This window comes from Metopolophium dirhodum, chromosome 7 (genome assembly GCF_019925205.1).
Source record: "Metopolophium dirhodum isolate CAU chromosome 7, ASM1992520v1, whole genome shotgun sequence".
NCBI lineage: Eukaryota > Metazoa > Arthropoda > Insecta > Hemiptera > Aphididae > Metopolophium > Metopolophium dirhodum.
The window spans coordinates 17,071,053-17,088,495 of NC_083566.1; the positions used below are offsets into that span (position 1 = coordinate 17,071,053).

Consider the following 17,443-nt stretch of genomic DNA (forward strand, 5'->3'; position numbering starts at 1 on the left):
AAACAATTTTAATTTTATTTCAATAATAATATAAGGTCTTTAAGTTATTAACAATATTACTAATCCAAAACAGTGGTGATTGTTGTAAACTTTTTTCAGTATTATTATTGTACAGTTGGTATTCATAGTTATTAATGTTTGCACATTTATTTTCAAAGAATAATTACGGATAATTTCATAAAGTTTTATCCATGTCAAATTAGTTTCTCAAGATTTTAGTACCTACTTCTCAGTTCTCACACCGCCTTCGAAGCAGATGAAAATAATAAAAACAAATTGACAATTTACTTTTACTTCACGAATGTTATTTTGAAGCCGTGTGGAAATAAAGTTTTGATAAAGGAGGAACGATGATAAGTCAAAGAAAAGCCAGTTGTCTAGGCTATTATAAAATTAATTTAAAATTCTTTAAGACTATTTATTTTTTAGTCTACTGATAAACCTTAAACAAGCCATAAGCGTCAATGGTTTCTCCGCAAATGAGAATCAAAAATATAATATCATAAACACAATAATTTTGTTTTATTCTGTGACGCACAATAAAAATAATGATTAACAATAATAAAACATTTTACGGTTATTTCAGTAATTTTTTATTTTGGTATATAAATATATTATGTTGAGCAGACACAAAGTAAACAGACTAATCTCATTGGAATTTAGTGTACAAGTATGCTTGAACTTTTTTTTTTTAATAATTAGTATTTTGTAATTTAAAATCATGAGTTAAAACACTTAAATTTTTTTTTGAAACATAAGACACTACGTCTTTAAATATTTAGCCACTTCTTATAATATGCTTAGATATAAGTACGCATCTACTTTTTACTTTAATCAGATATTATTTTATATATTATTACGAGATAAAGGCGTCAAATGCTGGAAGTTCGTAACCGAAAGTAAAATATTGTACTTTTCCAATTTCGCAATCGGTGCCGATCGCAGCCGTTTGCCGTCGAAACTGTTTTCCCTTACCCGAAAAAGCCAAGACGAAGTGAAACCGCGCGCGCCGTTCCCCATTTAGTTCAATTCGAAATTAGTTTTGGAATAATTAATTGTAAACTACTGTTTCATTTTCCCTGAATAGTTGCACTGGAATCCCTAACCAATTAAAGTGTTTATTATGGTATTTATTGTTTTGTTGTTCTACCTACCTATAGCCGGTATTGTGGTGCAGTTGTATTTGACATCGCGCAGGATTTCGCTAATAGCATAATCTGGACGGACGTTTCGAAATTACTATGTATAATGTATATTTTGCATGAATGTTTAATTGCCTCGAACTCGAGTTTAACGATTCGTAACATCAATAGATTTCGCGTACACTTACCCTCCCCCTAAGGGGCAAGACGGCGTACGGCTCTCCTGATTAGCTGTTGACAAGCAGGTATTACTACTACAGCTGTTATTAGGTACGTAGACAGGGCGGCAGCTGGTTAGGATCGATGTCGTGATAACATCGAGGTAGCGGTTCAATGTGTGATCTACAAAAACATATAACCGCAATAAAAATATATTATGTTATAATATAATATTTTATAACTTTTAAATTTGTCATTATAGAATAATGTATACCAATACCTATAGTGAAAGTGTTATTTTTCGTATTTTCGTTTGAACCCTGCCTATAACCCGCCACTAAACCAAACATTATTTCTGTCTGGTAAAAGCGAAAATCACTTCCATTTACATTAATGGCATTATTATTTATTTCGTTGTTGTGATTAGGTAAATAACATGGTTATTCAATTTGATCTATTTAAGACCACGTCTCGCCATAGAAAAACCAATCGGCAACGAATACAACAGTGACTAAATTATACTTATATTGTTGGGTCAAGCACACAAAAATAAATAAATAAAATAAATACACCCCTTTACCAGCTTTTAATTTACTAAAATATATTCAAGACAACAATTAATAACCGCCGTGAAGTTAGCCCTTACTCTTTTTCAAAAAAAGTTTTGCACAGTGCCAATATTTTGCAAGTAATTAACAAGAATTTGAAAGTAAAAAATAAAGGAGTTATAAGGGGTGGAACCGAGGAAGGGCTAACTTCACGCAGCCCTGACTTGTTGTCAGAAACGTTCAAAACTGGTATCAAAACACTCGTTATAATTACCAAGAATTATTATTTTTAGTATTATCATTCTCTTATTTTAGAAGTTATAGGGGGGGGGGGGGGGAACACAAATTTTACCACTTTGGAAGTTACTCTCGCGCAAACTATTCAGTTTAAAAAAAAATTATATAAAAAACCTCAATATCATTTTTGAAGACCTATCCATAGATACCCCCACGTATGGGTTGGATGAAAAAAAATTGTTGAGTTTCAGTATGGGCAACCCCTAAAATGTATTTTTTTTCTATTTTTGTGTGAAAATCTTAATGCGGTTCATAGAATACAATATACATCTACTTACCAAGTTTTAACTTTTAACAGTATAGCTCTCATAGTTTCGAAGAAAAGTGGCAGTGACACCATGACGAATCTATAAGGGTTCCGTTTTTTGCTACGTAACCCTAAAAAAACAGAATTTTAATTTTAATCATAAATTTTTGAAGATTTATTAACCATAACTTCCAAAGAAAATTCAGCCGACTTTTTTTAAAAGTGCCATTATTATGCTTATAAAAACACACATTTTAAAAAACAAAATTCGCAAAAATCGCTTTGGAGCTAAATAAACTAGTATGGTTTCAATAATTCATATTTTCATGTATTACTTATCTCTTAAACCTCTAGAAAAACAAGTGTTAAATAAACATTATAATTTATAATATTACATTTGACATATTATAAATGAATATATTGATATCTTTAGAAGCATTTAATTTTTTTTTCTTATTATCAAAATAAATTACTGTACATATTAATTAAATAGCTATCAAACCGAAACTCATAACCATGTTAATACCAATGTTAATTTGTTACAAACCTAATAATTCTAAGTAATTATTTGTGGTGGACTAGTTTTGAAAGTGTCTGACAACAAGTCAGGGCTGGGTGGAAAACTTTGAAAAATCGTAGTGGTCGGAATTTTGACTTGCGAATTTCGGGAGTGGACTTGCAAATTCTTGCTAATTATAGCAAATGTTTCGACACCAGTTTTGAAAGTTTCTGACAACAAGTCAGGGCTGGGGTGGAAATCTTTGAAAAATCGTAGGGGTGAGATTTTTGACTTGCAAATTTCGGGAGTGGACTTGCAAATTCTTGCTTATTATAACGAGTGTTTTGACACCAGTTTCATAAGTTTTGGAGAACAAGTAAAGGCTACGTGAAGTTACCCCTTCCTCGGTTCCACCCCTTATAATTCCTTTATTTTTGACTTGCAAATTCTGGGATTGAACTTGCAAATTCTTGCTAATTACTTGTAAAATATTGGCACAGTGCAAAACTTTTTTTGAAAAAGTGTAAGGGCCAACTTCACGGACGCCTAAAATGCCCAGAATCTTAAACAGAAAAAACTATTTAAAATATTTAGTTCATTAAAGATAAGGATTATTCAAGGGTACCAGACTGTCAATGTTTAAAAAATTTGGCTAGAGGTAAGCACGTCCTGATAGGCACGTCAAAAGACCTCGACGTGGGTCCCCGAATAAGGACGACCGAGGTGATGGAGGGCACCTTCCTTCTCCGCACGGGAACAAACTACCCGAGTAGGGGTACCATACCACCTGCGACAAACCAGTGGGCTTGGGTGAGAGGCGCCAGCACACGGCAGGCGAAGCAGACGCGGACCTCTGCCGGCGTGCTGGTGCTTCTAGCACAAACCTGACTGAGAGTACACGGGCCCAGCCAACTCGTGTACGAACACGTGCAAGACAGAAGTCTGGCTGAGAGAAACCTGTCGACAGGCACCCAAACCCGAGTAATCGGTACGGACACAGCATCCAGCAAAAGAAAACCGTACCACTACAAAAAGGTCGCACGGTGGCAGTAATCCTGTCCGATGCCGATGCTAGTGGGAAAATAGTCGTTGTAAGTACTTTGGATAACGGATCCTTAAATCTCATTCCGCGGGCGACGGAGAAAGCCCCACTGAAAATCCGACATTGCTAACGCCCGAACAGTACCAGTGCCCCGTCGAGCTTTGTGGCGTGCGTCCGGCCAACGCACGCGGGTACCTCACGTGCTCGCGCTCGCCGGCCGCGCGTTGGCGACTTATGTGGATGGCCTCGTGGAGACTGTTGGGAGTAGAGCCTTAGTAGAAGGGGAGGAATTTGACTGGGTCGAATCCAGCGCTCGCTGACGCGGTTATACGAAACCCACCGATCAATCTCGAACGAGAACAGCCGGCGGGGGACCGTCAGCCTGGCACCAAGGCACCCTGACGAAACCCGTCGGGAGGATGTGACCGCGTCGTCAAAAGGCGTGAAGTAGCCGCCATCGCAACACATGGCTAAAGGTGTAAAAACCCCCGAGGGAAAGGTCTTATACTCACCGTCACACAGTGGTTATCAATGTACGATTACACATTACAAAGTACAATCTAAAATACCCAGAATATTAAACAGAAAAAACTATTTAAAATATTTATTTCATTAAAGATAAGGATTATTCAATGGTACCAGACTGTCAAAGTTTACAAAATTTGGCTAGAGGTTAAATCATAAAAAAAAAAATTGAAGGAGGGTGTTGGCGACCGCAGGCAAATGCATTTTAGGAAACCAAAAAAAAATTTGAATAAATTTAACTGTATGATTACACATTACGAAGTACAATCTAAAATACCCAGAATATTAAACAGAAAAAACTATTTAAAATATTTAGTTCATTAAAGAATGATTATTCATAGGGCACCAAGTTATCAATTTTCTAGTCAATTACAAAATATTCAATTACAGTTGCATGACTAAAAAAAAAAATTGAAGGAGATTGTTGGCTCCCGCAGGCAAATAAATTTTGAGAAACCAAAAAAAAATTTGAATAAATTTAACTGTATGATTACACATTACAAAGTACAATCTAAAATACCCAGAATTTTTAAACAGAAAAAACTATTAAAATATTTAGTTCATTAAAGAATGATTATTCATAGGGCACTAAGTTATCAAAATATGCAACTAGAGTTGCATGACTAAAAAAAAAAATTGAAGGAGAATGTTGGCGCCCGCAGGCAATGCATTTTGGGAAACCAAAAAAAAATTTTGAATACATTTAACTGTATGATTACACATTACAAAGTACAATCTTAAATACCCAGAATTTTTAAACAAAAAAAACTATTTAAAATATTTTGTTCATTAATGAATGATTAGTCATAGGGCACCAAGTTATCAATTTTCAAGTCAATTACAAAATATTCAACTACAGTTGCATGACTAAAAAAAAAAATTGAAGGAGATTGTCGGCGCCCGCAGGCAAATGCATTTTGAGAAACCAAAAAAAAATGTTGAATAAATTTAACTGTATGAATACACATTACAAAGTACAATCTAAAATATCCAGAATATTAACAGAAAAAACTATTTAAAATATTTAGTTCATTAAAGAATGATTATTCATAGGGCACCAAGGTTTCAATTTTCAAGTAAATACAAAATATTCAATTAGAGTTACATTACTAAAAAGAAAATATTGAAGGAGGGTGTTGGAGCCTGGAGGCAAATGCATTTTAAAAAAGAAAAAAAAAATTAAATAATTTATATTGTGGGAGTACACATTACAAACTTCAAACTAAAAGGCCCAGAATCGTAAACAGAAAAAAATATTCAAAATATTTAGTTCATTAAAGAATGATTATTCATAGGGCAATAAGTTATAAAAATATTTAACTTGAGTTGCATGACTAAAAAAAATAATTGAAGGAGATTGTTGGCGCCCGCAGGCAAATGCATTTTGAGAAACCAAAAAAAATGTTGAATAAATTTAACTGTATGAATACACATTACAAAATACAAACTATAATGCCCAGAATCTTATACTGTATAAACTATTCAAAATATTTAGTTCATTAAAGATAAGGATTATTCAAAGGGTATCAGAATGTCAATGTTTCAACAATTCGGCTAGAGATTAAATCATAAAAAAAAAATTGAAGGAGGGTGTTGGCGCCCGCAGGCAAATGCATTTTAGGAAACTAAAAAAAAAATTTAAATAAATTTAACTGTATGATTACACATTACAAAGTACAATCTAAAATACCCAGAATATTAAACAGAAAAAACTATTTAAATTATTTAGTTCATTAAAAAATGATTATTCATAGGGCACCAAGGTTTCAATTTTCAAGTAAATACAAAATATTCAATTAGAGTTACATTACTAAAAAGAAAATATTGAAGGAGGGTGTTGGAGCCTGGAGGCAAATGCATTTTAAAAAAGAAAAAAAAAATTAAATAATTTATATTGTGGAGTACACATTACAAACTTCAAACTAAAAGGCCCATAATATTAAACAGAAATAACTATTTAAAATATTTAGTTCATGAAAGATAAGGATTATTCAAGGGTACCTGATAGTCAATCTTTAAAAATTTGGCTAGATGTTAAATCATAAAAAAAAAATTGAATGAGGGTGTTGGCGCCCGCAGGCAAATGCTTTTTAGAAAATCAAAAAAAAATTTTGAAAAAATTTAACTGTCGGAATACACATTACAAAGTACAATCTAAAATGCCCATATTCTTAATCAAAAAAAACTATTCAAAATATTTAGTTCATGAAAGATAAGGATTATTCAAGGGTACCTGATAGTCAATCTTTAAAAAATTTGGCTAGAGGTTAAATCATAAAAAAAAAATTGAAGGAGGGTGTTGGCGCCCGCAGGCAAATGCATTTTAGAAAACAAAAATAAAATTTGGAAAAAATTTCAGAGAAGAAAAATACATTTCAAAGTTCAAACTAAAATGCCCAGAATATCAAACAGAAAAAACTATTCAAAATATTTAGTTCATTAAAGAATGATTATTCATAGGGTACCAATTTATCAATTTTCAAGTCAATACAAAATATTCTACTAGAGTTACATTACTAAAAAAAATTTTGAAGGAGGGTGTTGGCGCCTGCAGGCAAATGCTTTTTAGGAAACCAAAATTAACTGTAGGAATACACATTTCAAAGTACAATCTAAAATGCCCATATTCTTAAACAGAAAAAACTATTTAAAATATTTATTTCATTAAACAAGGATTATTCAAGAGTTACTAGATTGTCAATGTTTAAAAAATTTGGCTCTAGGTAAAATCATAAAAAAAAAATTGAAGGAGGGTGTTGGCGCCCGCAGGCAAATGCTTTTTAGGAAACCAAAAAAAAATTTGGAAAAAATTTTACGGAAGAAAAATACATTTCAAAGTTCAAACTAAAATGTCCAGAATCTTAAACAGAAAAATCTATTCAAAATATTTATTTCATAAAACAAGGATTATTCATGAGGTACTGGATTGTAAATGTTTCAAAAATTTGAATGGAGGTTAAATCATGAAAAAAAAAATTGAAAGAGGGTGTTGGCGCCGCAGGCAAATAAATTTTAGAAATCAAAAAAAAATTTGGAAAAATTTAACTGTAGGAATACACATTACAAAGTACAAACTAAAGTGCCCAGATTCTATAAACAAAAAAACTATTCAAAATATTTAGTTCATTAAATAATGATTATTCATAGGGCACCAATTTATCAATTTTCGAGTCAATACAAAATATTCAACTAGAGTTTCATAACTTAAAAAAAAATTTGAAGGAGGGTGTTGGCGCCCGCAGGCAAATGCTTTTTAGAAAACCAAAAAAAAATTTTGAAAAAATTTAACTGTCGGAATACACATTACAAAGTACAATCTAAAGTGCCCAGATTCTATAAACAAAATAACTATTTAAAATATTTAGTTCATTAAACATAAGAATTATTCAAGAGGAACCAGATTGTCAATGTTTAAAAAATTTAGCTAGAGGTTAAATCATAAAAAAAAAATTGAAGGAGGGTGTTGGCGCCCGCAGGCAAATGCATTTTAGAAAACAAAAATAAAATTTGGAAAAAATTTCAGAGAAGAAAAATACATTTCAAAGTTCAAACTAAAATGCCCAGAATATTAAACAGAAAAAACTATTCAAAATATTTAGTTCATTAAAGAATGATTATTCATAGGGCACCAATTTATCAATTTTCAAGTCAATACAAAATATTCAACTAGAGTTACATTACTAAAAAAATTTTTGAAGGAGGGTGTTGGCGCCTGCAGGCAAATGCTTTTTAGGAAACCAAAATTAACTGTAGGAATACACATTTCAAAGTACAATCTAAAATGCCCATATTCTTAAACAGAAAAAACTATTTAAAATATTTATTTCATTAAACAAGAATTATTCAAGAGTTACTAGATTGTCAATGTTTAAAAAATTTGGCTCTAGGTAAAATCATAAAAAAAACATTGAAGGAGGGTGTTGGCGCCCGCAGGCAAATGCTTTTTAGGAAACCAAAAAAAAATTTGGAAAAAATTTTACGGAAGAAAAATACATTTCAAAGTTCAAACTAAAATGTCCAAAATCTTAAACAGAAAAATCTATTCAAAATATTTATTTCATAAAACAAGGATTATTCAAGAGGTACTAGATTGTCAATGTTTAAAAAATTTGGCTAGAGGTAAAACCATAAAAAAAAAAAATTGAAGGAGGGTGTTGGCGCCTGCAGGCAAATGCATTTTAGAAAACATAAATAAAATTTGGAAAAATTTTTAGAGAAGAAAAATACATTTCAAAGTTCAAACTAAAATGCCCAGAATCTTATACTGTATAAACTATTCAAAATTTTTAGTTCATTAAAGATTTGGATTATTCAAAGGGTACTAGAATGTCAATGTTTCAACAATTCGGCTAGAGATTAAATCATAAAAAAAAAAATTGAAGGAGGGTGTTGGCGCCCGCAGGCAAATGCATTTTAGAAATCAAAAAAAAATTTGGAAAAAATTTTAGAGAAGGAAAATTCATTTCAAAGTTCAAACTAAAAGGCCCAGAATATTAAACAGAAATAACTATTTAAAATATTTATTTCATTAAACAAGGATTATTCAAGAGGTACTAGATTGTTAATGTTTAAAAAATTTGGCTAGAGGTAAAATCATAAAAAAAAAATTGAAGGAGGGTGTTGGCATCCGCAGGCAAATGCTTTTTAGGAAACCAAAATTAACTGTAGGAATATTACAAAGTACAATCTAAAATGCCCATATTCTTAAACAGAAAAAACTATTTAAAATATTTATTTCATTAAACAAGGATTATTCAAGAGGTACTAGATTGTCAATGTTTAAAAAATTTGGCTAGAGGTAAAATCATAAAAAAAAAATTGAAGGAGGGTGTTGGCGCCCGCAGGCAAATGCTTTTTAGGGAACCAAAAAAAAAATTTGGAAAAAATTTAACTGTAGGATTACACATTGCAAAGTACAAACTTTGTAAATTTTTATACAAAAAAATCTACTAGAGTTCAATGAAGTGAAAAAAAAATTGTTTGAGAAATCTGGGTGAAATAACACTAAACAAAAGAATACGCTGGAAGCTAAATACTGCAATACATATTAACTACAATCCAAAAACTAGGTGTTGTTTACATTATAATAATGCGAACAGTTATTATGATCAGAGGTGTATCATGGTAATATATGTATTAGAAAATGTATAAAAATGAATGTAAATTATAAAGGATGCAAAGAAATTAAATGACAAAAGGTCCTGCACGGACTCTACTATGTGATTGTAATTTATAAAGGACATAAAATGTTTAATTTAAAATAATATTGTGTTTGGTGGGTCTACAGTCAATAGTAAATTACAAACTATTAAGTCCAAATGCAAATAAAAACATAGTCAGATATCTGTTTTAGTCCTTGTAAATATGTGCGGAAAAAAATTAGATTTAGTACAATGTAAAAAAATGTGGACAGGAAACCCTGAGAATTCTTTGACAATAGGATATTAAAACACAAAACCATATATTAAATTAAAACTTTTTATTTTATACATTTTCTATTTACATAAACTCATAAGTATTGAATACCTTATAAAATCCTAATAAAATAATATTTTGTTATATTTTAAAATACATTTTATAATTTGTTGTGGTAAAAAAATCATTATTTAATGTTGGCTGTATTTAAGTTTTTAATAACTATACTGGTACAACTCTTGCTGACTGTCTTTAAGACCGTGTTAAAAACTATGATAATTAGTTTACATCTAATTTCCTGCCCTATCCTAACCCAACCTAATTAACCAAACCCTCCACCGCCGCGGTGAGTCGCGAGGTATATATTGTCGTTACGCGTCCACCGTTACTGAGCGCCGCCGTCCGAGCCGAGTCAGTCAGTTCCATCCGACCAACGTACGACCACCAATGGAACAGATTGTAGAAGGTCCAACACCGTTCGCCTTTTTTTTTTATCAGCATACAGCCATCCGAGCTAAGTCACTGCTGAACTCGCCCAGCTGTTCACGCCGGTAATAATTATATTACCGTGCTACTGATCCCGTCATAATGAACACCCGACCAAAAACCGTGAGTTTTATGTTCACGCCTACCCCCCATGTTTTATGTGATCCTTTATTAAACTATTTTATCTGTACACTCGTAAGAGTATAATTAATTAATTCAAAAGAAATACTGTACAACAAATTATTAAAATTGTGTCTGTATGAAAAATAATAAGTTTTTGAGAATAAACGCAACAACAATTCAACCAAAAACACCCTGCGTTTAATTTTCATTACAATCTCCACCTTCATGTTCTCTATGCAAAAAGTAAATTTAAGACAAATTTGTAAATCAATGCACAGTCTCTCTATTGTACTAATATTTGTGATTTCATTAATTTTCAGTATTTTGTATAATTAGATTGGGAAAACATTAGACAATAACATTTACACAAGACTGTGACTAACACAATCATACTTTGATAAAAGTATATGATATAAGTACCTTCTATATTTGAATTAATCGTTTTTTTCCCGGTACTTTATTTGTGGACGACACTTGCACCATGGCCCCTCGATATAGTAATGTGGCGACCCGGCACATCTCTTTTAGATAAATGATTAAATACTTAATCAAGTCTTCCAATATACTAAACATTTATGTTTTGTAGATAATTTGAAAAAAAATTTAAAATTGAAGAGAGACTGTGTGAATTAACAAAATTTGTGGTATGAAATGTTTATTTTAACACCTGTTATAATGTATTATATTGAACTTAAGTTAATTTTTTATAATGTACTATAGTAAACATTTGAACATTTATTACAATATACGTATATTATACATAGATTTCAAGTAAGATTTTTTTTAGTTTTTTTTTTTGAAAGTTACCCACCTACTACAATACAAGACACTTTATTTTTATATTTTGAAGCAATATATGTTTTGGATTATTTAGATCTATATAAACTAAATTTCAGACCCATAGTTTAGTATTTAAAGTTTGTATGATCAATGTCGTGGAACCCAATTTTATCAGACTCTACTAGACTACTTAATACATTTTCCTAATATTTTAACAGAAATTATGGAGCTAAAAATATAGAAATACCTATATTATGTCACGGTCCATAGTTCATAGTTTTGTTTCATTTATAATAATAATGCTTTTTAATATACTTTTTCATAAATTAATATTTATTACAGTTGGCTTTTATGATTTGTTTGAACTATTAGTACGTATTTTTTTGGGGAGATCCCTATTATTACAACACCGTTACCAATATGCGTTTTTTTTGGGTTAGTTAATATAATTGCATGTTTTCATGATTTCTTCGTATTTATGCTTATTTTCTTTAAATGTTTTTATATTTTCGGTTCATCCGTTACCTACCTACATACCTATCTACCAAGTGTGTAAATAAAGAATTTTTTTTGTAAACCAATTTGAATTATAATTTATTAATTTAAAAAAATGTTAATAAAAACGTTTTCATTCAGTATTTTTTTGAATTTTAAGTGCATACTTTTGAATATTTCAGTGCATATATTTGTCTGTTTTTAGTGCATACATGCAGGCAAATATTTAACACTTTTTCATTGCATTAAATTCACAGCCCTGCTAATTACTTTTACTTCCAAACATAATACCTACCACAGTTAATGTTAAATGTCAAATTGTCAACAATCAACTGCTTCTTCAACTTGATAACACTAAGAGGATGTCAGATTTTTAGCGCACCATTTATTTCTCTCTCTGACCCAATCATTTTAGTGTTTTCTTAATCGTACATTTGGTATGCTACGCGTGGGCCAAAGATGGAAAACAAATAGTGCGCTGACATCCCAATCGGCAACAAGTTTACACGAGTGAGCTGGGTATGGCTCCATCATAGATAATAAAGATATGAATAGGACAAATGGTCTTTTCAGCGATCTTCGAGGGGAACAATAAATTGAGGCCAAATAAAGGTGCATACTAGTTGCGGTCATGACGATTTTTGAGATAAACAGATATAACAGTTGCGGTCACGCCAATTTAGGTAATATCTTAGTTGCGGTCATAGCTTATCAAAGCTGTATATAATGCACACAGCGTATATATGTGGAAACACCACTACTTATCAGTAATGTTTATAAATTAAATAAATTAAATTGTATACTCCGAAAGTTTCGAATATTTGAGATATCCACCGTTATTATGGACTGAATGTTCGTCTTCCATAACACTAACAACCAATGCATTCGAAAGTTTTCATTCAAAGCTCAATAGCATGTTTTACCACTCTCGTCCTAATATTTTTATATTTATTGACGCTTTAAATGAAATTCAAACGAATGGCTATTTAAAAATGAATTGTACAAAAACCAGTCGTGTTAATAAAATTTCAATAGAAAAAGAGCATTTTTTAGCGCAACAAATACAATATTGTGAAGAAGGTGAAATAAATCGGCTTGAATATCTAAAGTCAATTTCCTTTAAATTTATACCTACAAAATTTTAAAATTTAAAATTATTATTATTATTATACTATTATATACATATTATATTTTGACACAAGTTTACTATTATATACTATATTTTAACACAAGTTTAACCACGTAATTTAAACATGAGTATCAACATTCTTAACCATACCTACACAAAAAATAAAAGTGTAGACAGTCCTAAGTATGTAACCTTTTTGATGGGTGACCGCAACTAGTATGTAACCTTTTTGAGGGGTGATCGCAACTAGTATGTAATTTTTGATTATGACCGCAACTTGTACACACCGCAAATAAAGTATACTTATATCGAGTATCGAATATCGACTATCAATATAAAGGCGCCTCAATTGCCTTCCCCTCCGGGAACGCGGCCTCAAATGTATTTAACATAGGCGTGGACTATCCATATCTTTATTATCTATGGGCTTCATCCATAGCATGGATTAAGGTGTCAACAATCAAAGGATCAAGTTGATAATCAAACACTTAAGTTCGGAAACCTGCAACTCAGGATCTTTTTATTCAAATGTGTCCTAATGAGTCATAAGAAGGTTAGTTAGGTAAACCTATGGTTAGTTGAAGCCAAAGAGTCAATAGGCTTTGAAATTCAAGATTTTTTCCTACGTATTCGGCATTGTTAACATAACTATTCTACCTTTACACTTTTTCTTCCCCCGTCTCTCACAGCTATATACAGGTTCAGCCACTCTCATTCCACACCTCCATATGATCGGTATTCTGTCTATCTATCTCTTCTTCAGTCTTCTCGCCCATCATTTCTCCGTTGAATTAACTTCTATAGCCACTGTCACTATCTCTTATCATACAGTGACCGAACCACCTAAACCTATTCTCTCTTGTTTTCACTACAATATGTACACTACCCTACACTACCCTTAATTAATTAATGTCTTATTCTATCCTCTTTTGTACCTTAACACCTTACTTATTATTCTCATATCTGCTACTCTCACTCCATTTACCTACCCTAACCTTACATTTCTTTTTCATTTTTCCCTTTCATACACCAAACATTCTGAAATCCTGTTGACCCATTTCCTTATCTTCGCCATATCACACACTTCCTAATTCCTATTCACTCAGTTTCTAGTTACCTACAAGTCATCGTACTTGATTATCGATGAAAATATTTAAATATCATTGAGCGAATTCCCTACTCGAAAGAATTGCTTAAAAAAATATCATACCTCACAAATTTTCTAATTTTGAACACGACTTTATTGATAGCCCGAATAGTGTTATACCAGTATAGTTACAATACAAATATTGAAAATTTTCGGGCAATACATCCCCTGATCAATTAACTATAATAAAAAAAAACCTACTGAGAAATAAGAAAATACATACCCCGTGACGGAATCAAAATCTGCTACGAAACTTAGTCTTCGAAACACTGAAACGTTCACACATTTCAATCTGCTTATGATATATTATTCCCAGTTTAAAAATGTTCACTGACGAATACCATTTCTGAAATAACACGCATGTTATACAGTAAAATGTTCTATAATATTCTAATGACCTATGCGTTACAGTCTACAGATATTATATAAACCTACCAATAAATACCTAATATTAATTTTTATTACACAGAGTTTGTATTTTTAAATGTTGTATTCAAGGATTTATTAGTTTTATGTTTATACCTAACAAAAATTACATTTATTCACAAGTCAGTTATCAACTAGAACTCGACTACGAGTAAGACAGCGTTTGGATTGTTCGGACTGGCTTATAATTTATTATTATTAGGTATACATTGCGCCTTTGGTAGGCAGTAGTAAACGTATATGCTTCTACGTTACTTAGTTAACAGATTTTCCGCGACAATAAATATTTAATTCAAGTCTAAAAAGTAAATGTAAGACCAAAATAATATAAAAACAAACTTACGCATAAACATCGACTCTTCCGGTGAAACCTAGCTGTACTGCAGCACACGCTGTCGTCGAAGAAACAGCTATCTTCATCCGTCAACATCTCGCTCCATCTCCATCTCTCTCTACATCCCGCTAATTGAAACTTATCTAGTATACAATACTAGTATCTTTATGATCTGTAATATATTCTGGTGTTCGATGAAAAAGATTGAAATAAGATAAAAATACATATTTTTTTGGTTTTGAATATGAAAACTGTGAGATGATCAATATGAATTTTGTGAGAAATCTAGAGGTACTAGAAAACTGAGACGAGTGTGTTGAATGAAATAAATTAAAAAATTGATTAACACAACAATCGCTTAAAAATGAATTTAATTCAAATAATGAGATGAACCTTATTAGATCATTTAAATTTTCCAGAACAAGCCCCCAGTTGTTGGTCACATACCAATTTTAACCATATACTAGACCACAAGTTTATAGACATTCTATAATGCATTCTGCTGCCAGTGGCCCTAGACACTGTTGGGGAAATTATATTTCTTTAGTAATTAAATTACGATACGAATTATAAGTTACGTAGGTACTTGTGCAATACTCGACTACCAGAATTTAAATTAAAGAATGTGATATACCTAGGTAACATATCGATCGATTCTAAAACAGAAACTTAACCTAGGTACAAATAATATCACAATATCAAATAGTGAAATGTGAAAATTTGAAGAAAATTTCCTATAAGTATATCCCGTAAAACCCCCAAAATAAAACGTACGTTTGAGGTGTTCTCTTAAAACCCAAATGTTTAATGCCCGTATCCTGTATGCACAGAAAATATTATGTTTCACATTTAACGAAAACTAAAACTATCGTGACGGAACTGAATTACGAAGAACGTATAAAACAAAAATAATCGTCACCAAGTGATAGGTATAATTTGCTATGTACTTAGGTACAAATCATATTAAATAACATTAATCATTATGTATTTTCTTATTTTGTTAGGTAGGTATAAAAACCTACCTTCCTACTTATAAAAGCATTGCTTATCATTGATTTCAAATTTTAAAAATTATTCTACTATAACAATAAATTATTAGTTGTCGGCAAAGTATTATAATTTAAGGTATTTTTCATAATATCCTAATTTTTTTACACCTATAACAACTGGATTTTAAAAACTACTCTACGTCTAGCGGGTATATAAATTTGTCTGACAATAAATATTTACATTAGGTCTACCGCGTCAACAGAGTAGTAGGACAAAACTTACGTAATTATTTATTCTTCCGGCGAAACGCGGTCCCTTTGAGTGTATAATATTGTCTAGTGTCAGAACTGTGCGTCTCCGCCAAGCAAAATGCAGCGCGCGTCTTCATATCTCCGATCCAAAAGTTCAGTCTGGAAGTATTGAGATTAATGACATTTATAAAAAAAGGCACCTTGCTTAATAACCAGAATGGAACGAAATATGTGAGTACGTATTGGAATCGCTGTTCGTCTCAAACGATTGTCATTTGCCATAGATTATTTATAATTATAACCTAACCGTCCCAATCATAGAAAATATATATATGGTCCTAACCGATTGATGATGGATATTTTTACATTATCTTCAAAAAAACATTTATTTGTTTCTACTAGACGCAAATGCGGTAAATTTAATTCAAATTTATAATATAGATAACGGTTTTTTTACTTGGTAACCATTTATTTATTACTTGCTTTATAAACAAATTCTAATTGATATAAAATAGTAATTATATAAAAATAGTTTTATTGATCCCAATATTTAAAAATAATGTTACAAATAAAATAATAATAAAAAATTAAGAAATACCTATTAATGAATATGTATTACCTAAATAACAAAATAACTAAATAAATTCGTGTTTTCTTTTAAACATTTTCACGCCCCCCCCTCCCTTACGAAATTGTGTCACTCCTGCTTAGAGTGGTGCGCCCCTTAGGTTAAGAGCCCTTGAAATAGTGCATGTTAAAAAATCAGCCATATCCTCCCCCCCACCCCTTGACAAAATCATTTGACTCATTTAGCTACTTTTTGAATTAAGAACGATACATTGAACGTATAAAACTGTACCTACCTACATAATAGTTATAAACCTATTAACCCATCAATAATATTATATTTTTTATTGTGTACACTAATCGATTGGTATATACAAAATAACGTTAAGTTATAAATAGGACGTGGATTTAAATGCATTAAAAATAAGAAAAATGCCTTAAAAATACGATTTAATGCACTTATATTACAAAGCTTAATAAAATGGCCAGAAAAATTAAAAGTCCAATTTAAACGAATATAAAATAGAATTTAGATAAGTGTATAGGTAGTGTATTCGTTATATTTTGAGTTTCATTATAGCACATCAGTCAATCAGATGCTATTTAATATTTTAAAATAAAAAAATTCGACAGTAATTCCATATTGGCAAGTGTTGTTTTCTATAACTGAAGACTGAAGTTATAGTATCGAACATAACGGGTACGTAAAAAAATAGAAATATAAGAAAAAAAATTACCTTTATTTAATTGTATTTAATTTTTTTCTAATAAGTTTTTATAAAATTGACTTTATCCCATATAAATGTTCTAATTTCATTTTTCAATTCGTTGATAATATATG

General features: G+C 31.0%; 1 long non-coding RNA gene across 1 annotated transcript; it reads right to left on the reverse strand.

Moving 5' to 3' along the window:
• Positions 1-1,405: 1,405 nt before the first annotated feature.
• LOC132948471 (uncharacterized) lies at positions 1,406-16,191 on the reverse strand. Its single transcript, XR_009665027.1, has 4 exons — positions 16,067-16,191; positions 14,804-14,966; positions 14,258-14,380; positions 1,406-1,484 (listed from the first exon to the last, which is right to left on the reverse strand). It is a non-coding gene; the product is annotated as an uncharacterized LOC132948471 (long non-coding RNA).
• Positions 16,192-17,443: the final 1,252 nt, after the last annotated feature.